Here is a 15,234-nt window from a genome sequence, read left to right on the forward strand (position 1 = left end):
CATTGGGATCAAGCTTTAAACCAGCCCAGCGACTCCAATGTAAATGCTCCGATCTTCGTTTAATGCTCCAGATGGTTCCCAGCTGACCCATATCAGCCATTCTGGGAGCCAACTAAAGGCGTGGGTTTAACCCGGGTCAGAATCACCGCTCAGACGTGTTCCTACCTGAGTTTCAAACGTTTTTGTAGTGCTGGCTTGGGTCTTTGAGCGCTGCTAACAAAAAATATATAATAATTAATAGATGAGATATTACAAGTTAATAATACTGCAAGATAATACTAATGTATGTATTCCAAATTATATATAATTGATCATAAATATACAATAATCATAATAATTAACATACAGTATGTAACGATGAATTATAAATAGTAACTAATGAATTGTAAATAATCTACAATCAACCAAAATCAATCAATGATAATCACAATAATTAATCTACAGTGCACAATACCAATGAATTACAAATAATATATAATCAATCTAAAATAAATAATCATATTAATATACAAATCATAACATAAGAACGGCCGTACCAGGTCAGAACAAAGGTCCATCTAGCCCAGTATCCGGTCTACCGACAGTGGCCAATGCCAGGTGCCTCAGAGGGAATGAACCTAACAGACAATGATCAAGTGATCTCTCTCCTGCCATCCATCTCCATCCTCTGACAAACAGAGGCTAGGGACACCATTCCTTACCCATCCTGGCTAATAGCCATTAATGGACTTAACCACCATGAATTTATCCAGTTCTCTTTTAAAGGCTGTTATAGTCCTAGCTTTCACAACCTCCTCAGGTAAGGAGTTCCACAAGTTGACTGTGCGCTGTGTGAAGAAGAACTTCCTTGTATTTGTTTTAAACCTGCTGCCTATTAAATTCAATTAATTTCAATAATAATGTATTATATATAGTAATTAATGAACTATAAAATATATGCTCATTCATAATCAATAATAATTAATATACAATACACAATAACAATGAATAGTAATTAATGACATAAATAATTTCTCATAATAAACACCTTATAATATTCACAATAAATATACAGTTCATAATAATGTTGAATTATAAATGGAAACTAATGAATTATAAATAATATATAACCAATCTGACTAAATAAATGGAATAATCACAATGTTTAATTTAATATACAATGCATAATAACAATTATAAATAGCAACTAGTGAATTATAAATAATATATAATGGCTCATAATAAATGATACCAGAGTGCATCAAGAGGATACAAGTTTGGTGTGTGACCAGTAATCCCTGGCTCTTCCACAGCCCCTCAGGAAGAGGGTCAGGATCGTCTTTCCCCATTGTACAGATGGGAAAATTGAGTCACCTGAAGGGGAAGGGATTTATTTGCCCGAGGTGAGCCAGCAGGCCCGTAGCAGAACCAGGGATAGAACCCAGGAGTCCTGGCTCCCAGCACTCTATCCCCAGACCAGTGGTTCTTAACCTGGGGTGCACACACCCCCTGGGGGTGCAAGATGCCCTTTCTGGGGTGCGAGACATGCCAGATTTTTTTAGAAGGTAAATCATCGAAAACACAAATTAAGCACAGGCACGTAAGTACAACTACTTTGTTTAATCAAACCTCTGTATTTATTAACATTCTACATTTTTTAAGGATTACTGTAATATACAAACAAAAATATATCTAGATTTAAGGGGTGCGAGAACATATTTTGAGAACCAAAGGGGTGCAGGCGGCAGTAAAGGTTAAAAACCACTGCCCTAGACCGCACTCCCCTCCTGAGGCCAGGGATAGAACCCAGGCGTCCTGACTCCCAGCCCCCTCCCAACCCCCGACATGCCACTTCCCTCCCAGAGCCGCGCATAGACCCCAGGCGTCCTGACTCCCAGCCCCCCCCCCCCCATTCCCTACACCCCACTCCCCCCCAGAGCCGCGCATAGACCCCAGGCGTCCTGACCCCCAGACTCGCGCTTACCCTAGCCTGGGGTCCGGGCTGCCCCAAGCAGGCTGCGGGCGACGCAGCGAGGCGGAAGCGCTGACGGCGGCTCCTCCCCGCGGGGCCCCGAGCAGACCGGGGAGGCTCCAGCTGCTGCGCAGTTTCACTTCCCCCGGCCCTTGTGTCTGCCGGCCTCTGCCCCCGCCCGCTGCCAGGCGCCCCCCCCCGCCGGCCTCTGCCCACGCCCGCTGCCAGGCGCCCCCCCCCCCGCCGGCCTCTGCCCCCGCCCGGTGCCAGGCGCCCCCCCCCCGCCGGCCTCTGCCCCCGCCCGCTGCCAGGCGCCCCCCCCCCCCCGCCGGCCTCTGCCCCAGCCCGCTGCCAGGCGCCCCCCCCCCCCGCCGGCCTCTGCCCCCGCCCGCTGCCAGGCGCCCCCCCCCCCGCCGGCCTCTGCCCCCGCCCGCTGCCAGGCGCCTCCCCCCCGCCGGCCTCTGCCCCCGCCCGGTGCCAGGCGCCCCCCCCCCCGCCGGCCTCTGCCCCCGCCCGCTGCCAGGCGCCCCCCCCCCCCGCCGGCCTCTGCCCCCGCCCGCTGCCAGGCGCCCCCCCCCCCGCCGGCCTCTGCCCCCGCCCGCTGCCAGGCGCCCCCCCCCCGCCGGCCTCTGCCCCCGCCCGCTGCCAGGCGCCCCCCCCCCCCGCCGGCCTCTGCCCCCGCCCGCTGCCAGGCGCCCCCCCCCCCCGCCGGCCTCTGCCCCCGCCCGCTGCCAGGCGCCCCCCCCCCCGCCGGCCTCTGCCCCCGCCCGCTGCCAGGCGCCCCCCCCCCCGCCGGCCTCTGCCCCCGCCCGCTGCCAGGCGCCCCCCCCCCCCGCCGGCCTTTGCCCCCGCCCGCTGCCAGGCGCCCCCCCCCCCCGCCGGCCTTTGCCCCCGCCCGCTGCCAGGCGCCCCCCCCCCCGCCGGCCTCTGCCCCCGCCCGCTGCCAGGCGCCCCCCCCCCCCCGCCGGCCTCTGCCCCCGCCCGGTGCCAGGCGCCCCCCCCCCCCGCCGGCCTCTGCCCCCGCCCGGTGCCAGGCGCCCCCCCCCCCGCCGGCCTCTGCCCCCGCCCGCTGCCAGGCGCCCCCCCCCCCGCCGGCCCCTGCCCGCTGCCAGGCGCCCCCCCCCCCCGCCGGCCTCTGCCCCCCGCCCGCTGCCAGGCGCCCCCCCCCCCCGCCGGCCTCTGCCCCCGCCCGCTGCCAGGCGCCCCCCCCCCGCCGGCCTCTGCCCCCGCCCGCTGCCAGGCGCCCCCCCCCCCGCCGGCCTCTGCCCCCGCCCGCTGCCAGGCGCCCCCCCCCCGCCGGCCTCTGCCCCCGCCCGGTGCCAGGCGCCCCCCCCCCCCCGCCGGCCTCTGCCCCCGCCCGCTGCCAGGCGCCCCCCCCCCCCGCCGGCCTCTGCCCCCGCCCGGTGCCAGGCGCCCCCCCCCCCCCCGCCGGCCTCTGCCCCCCGCCCGCTGCCAGGCGCCCCCCCCCCCCCCCGCCGGCCTCTGCCCCCGCCCGCTGCCAGGCGCCCCCCCCCCCCCCGCCGGCCTCTGCCCCCGCCCGCTGCCAGGCGCCCCCCCCCCCCGCCGGCCTCTGCCCCCGCCCGCTGCCAGGCGCCCCCCCCCCGCCGGCCTCTGCCCCCGCCCGGTGCCAGGCGCCCCCCCCCCGCCGGCCTCTGCCCCATCCGCTGCCAGGCGCCCCCCCCCCCGCCGGCCTCTGCCCCCGCCCGGTGCCAGGCGCCCCCCCCCCCGCCGGCCTCTGCCCCCGCCCGCTGCCAGGCGCCCCCCCCCCCCCGCCGGCTTCTGCCCCCGCCCGCTGCCAGGCGCCCCCCCCCCCGCCGGCCTCTGCCCCCGCCCGCTGCCAGGCGCCCCCCCCCCGCCGGCCTCTGCCCCCGCCCGGTGCCAGGCGCCTCCCCCCGCCGGCCATTGCCCCCGCCCGGTGCCAGGCGCCCCCCCCCGCCGGCCTCTGCCCCCGCCCGGTGCCAGGCGCCCCCCCCCCGCCGGCCTCTGCCCCCGCCCGGTGCCAGGCGCCCCCCCCGCCGGCCTCTGCTCCCGCCCGGTGCCAGGCGCCCCCCCCGCCGGCCTCTGCTCCCGCCCGGTGCCAGGCGCCCCCCCCGCCGGCCTCTGCTCCCGCCCGGTGCCAGGCGTCCCCCCCCCCGCCGGCCTCTGCCCCCGCCCGGTGCCAGGCGCCCCCCCCCCCCCCCGCCGGCCTCTGCCCCCGCCCGCTGCCAGGCGCCCCCCCCCCCCCCCGCCGGCCTCTGCCCCCGCCCGCTGCCAGGCGCCCCCCCCCCCCGCCGGCCTCTGCCCCCGCCCGCTGCCAGGCGCCCCCCCCCCCCCGCCGGCCTCTGCCCCCGCCCGCTGCCAGGCGCCCCCCCCCGCCGGCCTCTGCCCCCGCCCGGTGCCAGGCGCCCCCCCCCCGCCGGCCTCTGCCCCATCCGCTGCCAGGCGCCCCCCCCCCCGCCGGCCTCTGCCCCCGCCCGGTGCCAGGCGCCCCCCCCCCGCCGGCCTCTGCCCCCGCCCGCTGCCAGGCGCCCCCCCCCCCCCGCCGGCTTCTGCCCCCGCCCGCTGCCAGGCGCCCCCCCCCCGCCGGCCTCTGCCCCCGCCCGCTGCCAGGCGCCCCCCCCCCCGCCGGCCTCTGCCCCCGCCCGGTGCCAGGCGCCTCCCCCCGCCGGCCATTGCCCCCGCCCGGTGCCAGGCGCCCCCCCCCGCCGGCCTCTGCCCCCGCCCGGTGCCAGGCGCCCCCCCCGCCGGCCTCTGCTCCCGCCCGGTGCCAGGCGCCCCCCCCGCCGGCCTCTGCTCCCGCCCGGTGCCAGGCGCCCCCCCCGCCGGCCTCTGCTCCCGCCCGGTGCCAGGCGTCCCCCCCCCCCGCCAGCCTCTGCCCCCGCCCGGTGCCACACACCCCCCGCCAGCCTCTGCCCCTGCCCGGTGCCAGGCGCCCCCCCCCCCGCCGGCCTCTGCCCCCGCCCGGTGCCAGGCGCCCCCCCCCCCGCTGGCCTCTGCCCCCGCCCGGTGCCAGGCGTCCCCCCCTCCTCTGGCCTCTGCCCCTGCCCAGTGCCAGGCGCCTCCCCCGCCAGCCTCTGCCCCTGCCCAGTGCCAGGCGCCTCCCCCGCCGGCCTCTGCCCCACCCGGTGCCACACACCCCCCTCTGCCAGCCTCTGCCCTGCCCGGTGCCAGGCGCCCCCCCTCCTCTGGCCTCAGCCCTGCCCTGTGCCACGCGCCCCTCTCCAATCGGCCTCTGCCCATGCCCGGTGCTATGTGCCCCCCTCCAACCGGCCTCTGCCCCGCCTGGTGCCACACACCCGCCTCTGCCCCTGCCCAGTGCCAGGCGTCCCCCCCTCCTCTGGCCTCTGCCCCCGCCCCGTGCCAGGCACCCCTCCCGCCAGCCTCTGCCCCCGCCCGGTGCCAGGCGCCCCCCCGCCTGCCTCTGCCCCCGCCCGGTGCCAGGCACGCCCCCCCCTCGCTGGCCTCTGCCCCGCCTGCTGCCACACCACCCCCCTCTGCCAGCCTCTGCCCCTGCCCAGTGCCAGGCGCCCCCCCCCGCTGGCATCTGCCCCCGCCCGGTGCCAGGCGTCCCCCCCTCCTCTGGCCTCTGCCCAGCCCAGTGCCAGGCACTCCCCCCGCTGGCCTCTGCCCCCGCCCGGTGCCAGGCACGCCCCCCCTCGCTGGCCTCTGCCCCGCCCGGTGCCACACACCCCCCGCCAGCCTCTGCCCCTGCCCAGTGCCAGGCGTCCCCCCCACACCAGCCTCTGCCCCCGCCTGGTGCCAGGCGCCCCCCCCGCCGGCCTCTGCCCCCGCCCGGTCCCAGGCGACCCCCCGCCGGCCTCTGCCCTGCCCGGTGCCACACCCCCCCCCGCCAGCCTCTGTCCCTGCCCAGTGCCAGGCATCCCCCCCCCCACCAGCCTCTGCCCCCGCCCGGTGCCAGGCGCCCCCCCCCCCGCTGGCCTCTGCCCCCGCCTGGTGCCAGGCACCACCACCCCCGGCCTCTGCCCCTGCCCGGTGCCAAGCACCCCCCCTCCTCTGGCCTCAGCCCTGCCCTGTGCCACGCGCCCCTCTCCAACCGGCCTCTTCCCCGCCCAGTGCCACACCCCCCCCTCTGCCGGCCTCTGCCCTGCCTGGTGCCCTGTGCCCCCTCCGCTGGCCTCTGCACACTGTCCCCATGGCTGGCTGTGCCTCTGCCTGCCTGTTCATCCATCCCCAAACCCATCCGTCCATCTATCCATCCGTATGCTCCTTTATCCTTCCATCCATCCACCCTGCTATCCATGCATCCATACACCCTTTATGTATCTATCCATCCATCTCCCCATCTATCCATCCATCCGCCCCTCTGTCTATCCATCCCCAAGCCCTCTATCTCTCTATCCATCCACTCCTTTTTCTGTCTATCCCATCCATCCCGTCTATCTATCTGGCCTCATACACCCTCTCTGGCTGTCACTGCTCTCCCCACCCCCCCTAGAGGCCCCCTTCCGCCACTGCCCGGCCCAGCTGGGAAATTCCAGGTTGTGACACTGGGGCGAGGCAGGGGCGGGGACGCCCTGGCCGGGGAAGTGGGTTTGTGCAGCTGGCTCTTTGTATGAATGGGAGGAAAGTCTGAGGCTTCCAGCCTCCCCGCTGCCAGGTGTGGCTGACTCATATTTTCTGAGCCCCTCCACAGAGATCAGGGCCCCGTTGTGCCGGGTGCTGCACAGACACAGTCGCTGCCCCGAAGAGCTCACAGTCTGAACAGACACAGGGTGAGGGGGAAACTGAGGCAGAGAGGCAAAGGGACTTACCCAAGGTCTCATGGCAACTCAGTGGCAGAGCTGTGTCCTGAGTCCCAATCACCTGTCCTATGCACCTGATACAGTCAGTGGCTTCCAGCTTCCTGGGGGCGGGGCTGGTCTATGAACTTCCATTCATCCCTCCCCCAGTCCTGCCCTCTCTTAACCCTTTGTGAACTGCCCCAAAGGGGCCTCAGTGAGATGGACACGTTTCTACTGCCAAGTTTTGTAGACTATCTGCAGGGAAGTGTTCACCCACCCACTGAAATGCAGCCAGCTCTGGGGTGGGACAGCTGGGGAACAACTCACTAGATCTCACTCCCCTCCCAGAGCTGGAATGGAACCCAGGAGTCCTGGCTCCTAACCCTGCTGCTCTAACCACTAGACTCCACTCCTCTCCCAGAGCTGGGGATAGAACCAGGAGTCCAGACCCTCAGTCCAGTCCTCTACACCTCACTGCCAATCCCTTTTGTTTCCTCTTTCATTCCCAATTCTTACCTTAAAAAAAAAATCCACACAAAAAACATAAACAAGGGGGTGGGGGCAAAACCAAACAACACTTTGTTAATGTGCAAAGTTCCTTTATGTTTATTTTAATTCACGGCTGACAAATTGCTGACATTTCTCCAGTGAATCTGGATGTTAAAGGCCCATATGCAGGTTTCAGGTAGCGGGAAATAGTCCATATAGGTGCTCATATTCATGGATTTAAAGGGACCATTAAATCAGCTAGTGCAGACCTCAGATAACTCAGTTATCCAATACTGAGCCAGTCACTTGTATGAATCACATTAGTATCTGAATGTCTCACAGTTTGGGTTACCATCCTGTTAGAAGTATGCCTGTTAGGATATCGATATTCAGGCCTGTCTGCAAAGGCCTATACTTTAAGAATTTAGGTGTATTCTTATCACTTAGCTAGTTATAGAGGTATAAAAGAAAGAATCAAAATCACTGTCTGTATGTGTAAGAGCCTTCTCTCGCTGTGACAGTCTGAGGCCTGGTTCTTAGGCTAAGGCCTTCGGCTACGCAGCAGAGGCAGCCATAAGCTGAGAAGTGAACGGTCACATCCTCACATTCCAAACTAGTCACATTGAAATAATGTGCTATTGGGCTGTTAGGAATACAATTCTGTCCTGATATTCCTATCACCTCCAGAGAAAGGGAAGAGCCTAGAAGATGTAAAAGGAAACTTAGTTTGATAGCATCCTGTCTGGCAAGAACTCACTTATCAATAGCTGGGATGTGAAATCCTCATTTCTGTATTGTTCTATCACTGTAGTCTTCACTTCCCTGTTGTTTGTCTGTATAATCACTGTCTGGTTCTGTGATTGTTTCTGTCTACTGTATAATTAATTTTGTTGGGTGTAAACCAATTAAGGTGGTGGGATATAATAGGTTAAATAACCATGTTACAATGTATTAGGATTGGTTAGTTAAATTTCAGTAAAATGATTGGTTAAGGTATAGCTAAGCAGAACTCAAGTTTTACTATATAGTCTGCAGTCAATCAGAAAGTAGGGGGGGGGGGATGGGAACAGGGAATGGGAGCAGGGACGGCTCTGTGGTGTCAGAGCTGGGAAGGGGGACACTGAGGAAGGAAACTGGAATCATTGCTTGCTGGAAGTTCACCCCAATAAACATTGAATTGTTTGCCTTTGGACTTCGGGTATTGTTGCTCTCTGTTCATGCGAGAAGGACCAGGGAAGTGAGAGGGTGAAGGAATAAGCCCCCTAAGAATGCCTAGAATATGTGACTAATAATAATTAGTTCTTCTCAGTCCTCAAAGGGCAGAAAAGCTATTCCCCTCCGATCCCCCCAAAATAGGCTAGTTCTGAACGCCAGCTGGAAATTAGCGACCATAAGAAAACAACCATTAACCTTGTGACGCCTCAGCTCAGCTAAAGTTGGAAGACTGTCCTGGAAGAGCAGGATGGCTGAATCTAGGAAAAATATCCCATGGATAATCTGTTTTGCTCCTCTGTTATCTTTCACCCCCAATTAGGAGCTGTGTGTTGGTCTGCATCAGATCATCCACCTCCATGTGAATGTTGCCTGTTTAAGGGTACGAAAGCAAAGATATTAGAACTCACTATGTTTCGGGGAACTATAATGGATTGTGTTTGCTTTCAGAAGGACTGTTGCACCCTAGAAGTTAGAGGGTTTGTTGGGCGCGAGAAGGAAAAATAATTGAAATCAACGAAGCGTCAACAGACAGTGCTTAAAAGCGGGGGGAGAATCCCAACTCATAGCTGGGGTGAATAAAGAGAAATACGGTCACTGAAATGAATACAACTTAAAAACCCTCCAAGGAAAGAATCGAAGATATTTGTTCGACACCATCACCATCTACTGGATGTAGATGGAAGCAGCAGAGGAAATCAGCTAAAGGCTGAGAGGGAGAGACAAGGTGGGTGATTTGATACCTTTTTTTGGACCAGCTTCTGTCCATGAGAGAGACAAGCTTTCGAGCTCCACAGAGCTGGGGCAGAAGTTGGTCTCTTTCATCAAAAGAAGTTGGTCCAATAAAAGGCGTTACCTGACCAGCCTCGTCTTTCTCATGTCCTGGGACCAAACATTACCTGTTCTGTTCATTCCCTCTGAAGCACCTGGCATTGGCCACTGTTGGAAGACAGGATGCTGGGCTAGATAGACCATTGGTCTGATCCAGTGTGGCTGTTCTTATGTTCTTATCTACACTGCAAACAACCAAAGTCTGATAGTCATGAAGCAAGTGTCCAGTAGAAATCAGAAGCCGGCTGGTTTCCAATGGCCCTTAAAACAGGATGTATAAAACCGAGGATGCCCTGTGGGATCCCAGAAATAGCTCACCCCCAATTGGTCCTACTTGCCCTTCCTCCAAGGTTATAGGGCTTCAGCAGAAAAATCCACAAAGGGAGCTGCAGAAGTGCTACCAACACTTAAACCAGCCGTGTGGAAAGACGCCCTCTACTGTAGAGTTCCCAGGGCCGAGAAGGCGCACTGAGATTTCATTTCAGAGATTGGGTTCCTCTTGTTGTCACTTCTAAAAACTGGCACCTGATTTTTACCAGTGATATGTGGATAAACCTTTATAAAGCCAAGCCAATTGGCCAGAGGGAAACTTAATAATATCAGGCAATTGCTTTTGATCACTTAAATTAGTCCCTTTCCAACCAAGCCTTTCCAAGAGCAGGGATTCCAAGCCGGACGGGACCAATGTGATCACATAGCCTGAACACAGGCCAAAAACTGACCCCCAAAACACCCCTTTTGAACTAGAGCAGAGCTTTGAAAAATTCCTCAAACTCCCTTAAGACAAGAGTCGCTGTACTCCTGGGAGGGTGATAAACGTAGCAGAAATACTACAGAATTGATGACTGATGATTAGAAGTAAACGTCGGAAGAAATCTTATGGATCAGTCTATAACAGCTGGGCCCAACGCTAGTCTGTTTCATTTGATTGCACGTGTATTTTGGGTTCAGTCCATACCGAGTATCTGACCGTGATTTCTACATCTAGTGATTTACCATGACCTGTGTGGACCTGGGTGAATTAATAAATGTGTTGATTGGTTAAGGATAAGCAAGTGCCCTGATTTGGGAAATAGCAGAACCTAGCATTCGAATAAGTAAGCTGCCTGGACTCAACAAACTGGGCTTTATCCTCATTCAATTCCAGTTCACTATGGAATATATTTATCCAACCAGCAAATCTACTTTGCTAGATTTAAACTCTAACAAGCACCTCAGCAAATGCATAAAATGGACACCCAATCGTGCCTACAATTCTCACTACGCCCTGTGCAGTACAGAAATGCTACTGTCCCCATTGCCCAGATGGGCAAAGTGAGGGTCAAATTTTTCAAAGTGATTCAGAGGCCAAACCCCATTTTTTAGCAGTGAATTGGTCACATGGAAGCTTTTAGTGGGACTGAGGTGCCTAAATCACTTTCAGCCTTCAATCGCTCCATGCCTCAGTTTCCCTAATTTGATCCACCCAAAGACTCATGGAAGACAGTTGCTCCCAGCCAGGGATTGAATCCAGGACTCCTCAGCCCCACTCCAGTGGCCTAACTAACACAACAGCCTTCCTATTACTAGCAAATACCATTAGACTCCCCAGCCACATCCCTGATTTCCAGACATTAACACAAGAGCAAGTCAAAGAAGCTCAAGCCGTGTAACCACCGTGCCCCTCGGGGAGTTATCAGCATCAGGGATTGAACCTTGGGATCTTAGTGCATGAGCTAAAAGACCCACCTTGGGTAGCTGAGTCTGGCTGTGACCCAATAACCACTAGAGGAGGAGGATGTACCACGTGGATGCACAATAATGTCCTGGACAACGCTGGTTGGTCCACCTCAAGATAGTCTTAAAATTGGGGCAGCGGAATGGTGGCAGGCGGGGTGGGGTCTTTGGTGAACTTGATGTCCCGGCAGAACAAGATGGGCTCCTGGCCCAGGCCAAGGCGGTACTGCCACACGTAGAGGCTCTGTTTGGGCTCCAGGGTAGCCTGGAAGGTCTCCTCTTCCTCCCGGGCTTCAGTCCAGTCCTCCTTCTCCGTCTTGACACTGCTCCCACCGTACTGGGCCGAGAGGGAGAACTGGGCCTTGATGACAGCCGCCGTCAGCTCCCCAGCCCCAAGTGAGGCGGAAGCCCCCACGTTCCAGTTGCGCCCGACGCTGGCCACCTTCTCCTTGGCGAAGCCCACCTTCCGGGCCACGGCGTGAGTCCAGGTGATGGGAGTCTCCGAGTCATTGGAGAGGGTCTTGATGCACTCCCAGCTGCTGAAGGAAGGGCCCCTGGTCAGGGCCAGCCCCCCAGGAAGGAAACTCACCAGGTCAGGGTGGATGGAGTAGACTGCAGCCAAGTTGGCATTGATAAAACTCTTGTAGAGGTGGAACTGAGCTCCCCATCTTTGGTCCACAGTGACCAACGCCCAGTAGCTCCCGATGCCAAAGTAGTACAGCCCCAGGCAGCACTGGGGATGGAGGGGGATGTCTTCACCCCTGGAGTCTGTGCTTAAATCGCACACACCACGCACAACCCCCTGGCCAAAGAAGAGGATGAAGAAGAAGTTGGCACGTTTCATGTAGTGGTCCCCGCCGCGGCAATTGGGATGCAGCTTGTAGACCTGAGCTCCTTCATCTGTGCTCAGGTCCTGTACCACCCGGTAGGAGTCGCCTTTGATGATGTAGATGTCGGGGTCCCTCTCAGAGCCCAGGTAGTGATCCCCACCCTGGCACGAGGGGTGCAGGCTCCGGATCTCAATGCCGTGTCCGGTCTCCAGACGCTCTGTCCGCAAGTAACAGCCCAGGTCAGAGCGGACCACGAAGTCTCCGTGTCTCTTTCGGAAGATGCCGGTGCCGGGAGCGTCTTTCCGTGGGACGATCCTGGCCATCGAGCCTCAGACCCTGAGGGAGACAGCAAGGAGAGGATGGGGATGGGGGGCGGGGAGGATTATAGGACAATGGCCAGGCACTATCCCGACCGGCTGGACCCTGCGTGAGATGGCTCAGCACTGGTGAGATGCTCCTTTCCTGCTCTCCTGCCGTACGTCGGGGAGAATTTACAACCAGAAACTCGTGGATCTGCCAGGAAACACCAGGGGCCGCGGAGAGATAAAGACCCAGAAGCCCACCGGGGTTCAGAGACACGGTCGCTGCTCTACCAGGCGTCTCTAGCGTCACCCTCCCCGGGCCAGGAAGTGGTGGAGGCGGCTCAACAGATGTTGCAAGACCGGCAGGGCGGAAAAAAGGAATTGTGTAACCAGTGTCCTGGGGCTGGGCTTGGAGATTGGGGTGGGTGGGGTGTGAGAAAGGCAGAGTTTGTAGGATACGGGCCCCACGTAGGACTGACGAGAGGAGGACAAAGGGGAAGCAATTGTACCAGGGCCCCAAGCTCAGGGGGTCCCCAAAAGATCTGTAAATGGGGCAAAATGGGGGAGGGTGGGGCCCCAGCGAACATAGTGCACTATGGCCCCCAATTTCTCTCCAGGGTCCTGCAGTGTTGTCTAGTGGGTAGAGCTCTGGGCTGGCAATCAGGACACCTGGGTTCTAGCCCTGGCTCTGCTGCCAGGCAAGACCTTGGGTAAGTCACTTCCCCTGTGTGTGACTCAGTTTGTTCTCTGGCTTGGTCTATGTAGACTGTAAGATCTTCGGGACAGGGCCTTTCTCTCGCAATGTGTATGTATGGCACCTAGCGCAGTGGGGCTGTGATCTTGTCTGGGGACTCCTGCAGTAGAAATAATTAACCGCTACCACTTTATTCTTCTCTCCAGGCCATGGAGATGAGGCCAAAATAGCTCCATCGCCGTAAACCCTGACCCTTCTCTTCCTCCCGCATGGTTGGGCAACCCAGCTCATGATACCTCCCAACTCTTGGGCCAGAAAGCCCATGGAGATGCCCTCGGCCCTGTGCCCCGTCTCTTCCCTCCTGGTCCCCACTGGGGCTAGTCCCTCCAAAACAGACATTTTCCCCTGAAAACATTATGAAACAAGTGGTCTACAGGACCATCAATGGCCTTGAGGCCTGTGAAGAACCTGAGGGTCCGTGCGGCCTATAAGGGGCCCAAGAGACCCAAGATGTCCCTCAGGACAGTAGTAGGCCTGTTTGGATGAAGAGGCCTGTACGCAGCCCTTCATGGCAGTGACGCCTAGGAGGCCTGTCTGCTCCCCACCAAGGCTTGACTAACCCATGATGACCATGATGCAGAAAGGCCTATGAAGGTGCCAAATGCCCAGAAGGATGGTGAGGACTCTACGGCTTGGGGGGAGGAGGGGTGGCTCTGAAGCACCCACAGTAGCTCTTCGGGAATCAGATTTCAGGGGTCTCTGAGGCCCATGACCACTCTCGGGCCCATGCAACCCGTTGCCCTGGTTCATTTCTCAGGGTTACTTGGTCTTGTTTTGTGCCTTACCAGGGTGGTCTGGTCGCCTTAGTCCCATGGCGGGAGCTTCACTATTTGACCAGTTCTGCCCCACTACCCCTATCTCCCCTCTAGGGAGAACCCTGATGCATTGTGGGTCCCTTCTGCTTTCATTTTGACAGCTGCTGGGGTTGGGGAGCTCAGAGCAACTTTCGATCTGGCCTTTATTCTCAGCCCAGGGGGAGTGACTCCGGCTTCCCCTCTGGGGCCACTGAGGTGTCCCTCCAGCCCTAGGCCAGGGGGCCCACCCCCATCTCCATGGGGCCATGGGGTTCCTCCTCCTCAGAGCGGCTCCATCCCCTTGCTGGCTCTGCCTCCCCCCACCTCGTGTCTGCCCCAGGCCCAGCACCCCAAGGCAAGGCTGGTCCCTAAGAAGGACCACCTCAGCTGCTACCTCACCACCAACTGCCTCAACGAAGAGCAGTAGATCCAGCTTCACAGCCTGGACCCCTTGCACTGGCTCAGCGAGCGCTACCTGGGCTATCAGATGGACTCCAAGGTCTACATCATCTGGGGCAACTCCTTCCGAGTGATGGAGGATCTGAGCACGGACCAGGGCACCTCTGTCGGGCCGCTGCTCTGCTAGGCAGACCACTTCATACGCTACCACGCCACACCTTCTAAGGCTACTGTCTGGAGCAGGGTGTCATCCTGTCCACGAAGGACCTGAGCCAGCCCCACCAGCTCTCCCCCTACCCCATTCACCCCAAGCGCCGCCAGGGCCTCCGCTACCTCTGCATGGACTCCCACAAGACGCTGGTCATGGTGGACGAGAAGTGGGGAGCCAATGTGAGGACCAACCCAAGCCTTACAAGGGGAATCTTCTCCACCCACCCCAACCTGCTCAGCTTCCTGCCCAGGGCTCCTGACCCTCACCAGGGGCATCTCCATCCACAGCTGCGATTGCATCAAGGCAACACATCTGACGTATCCATCACCCGGACTGAGAAGATGACCTGCAAGGTGGGTTCCACCAAGCAGATGTCCAGCATCGGGCGCAGCTGGGATGTGGCCACCACCAGCTCTTTCGAGACAGTCACCATCACTGGGCTCATCACCCAGGCCCAGTTCTCCCTGTCGGCCCAGCCCAGACAAAGCAGGAGGACTGGACTGAAGCCCTGGAGAATGATGAGACGCTGCAGGTGACTGTGAGACCCAAGCAGAGCTTCTTTGTATGGCAGTACCTCCTCAGCCTGGGCCAGGAGCCTGTCCTCTTGTGCCATGACCTCACCCGACCCTCCTCCCTCCCTCTGCCTTCATCCTCCTGAGCCTCTTGGAGACAAAGCCCGCAGACGATGCCGTGACCATCCCATGGGCGTCTGCCTAGCCAGAGCCTCTTGGGTTGAGTGTTGCATTGGCCTCCTAGAAATTTGTGGGATCAAATCAATCCCTCGAAATCCATGCTCACAGTTTCCCCGTGCCTTCCTCCCCGCCTGCCCACCTGGCTCATCCGCCTCTCCTGAGCGGCTCTCCCAAGATCAATGCAGATGATTTAATTAATTCTCCTCTTGGTCTTTTATGGTTACGGCTAGGTGTGGCAGAATTCGATTTTTACACTTTTTTCAAATTTCGACAGATACGATCGATGTTTGTTTTTAAGCATTTTCTTCCATTTTGATCAATTTCAATTTTCA

This window comes from Emys orbicularis, chromosome 12 (assembly GCF_028017835.1).
Source record: "Emys orbicularis isolate rEmyOrb1 chromosome 12, rEmyOrb1.hap1, whole genome shotgun sequence".
Taxonomy (NCBI): Eukaryota; Metazoa; Chordata; order Testudines; family Emydidae; genus Emys; species Emys orbicularis.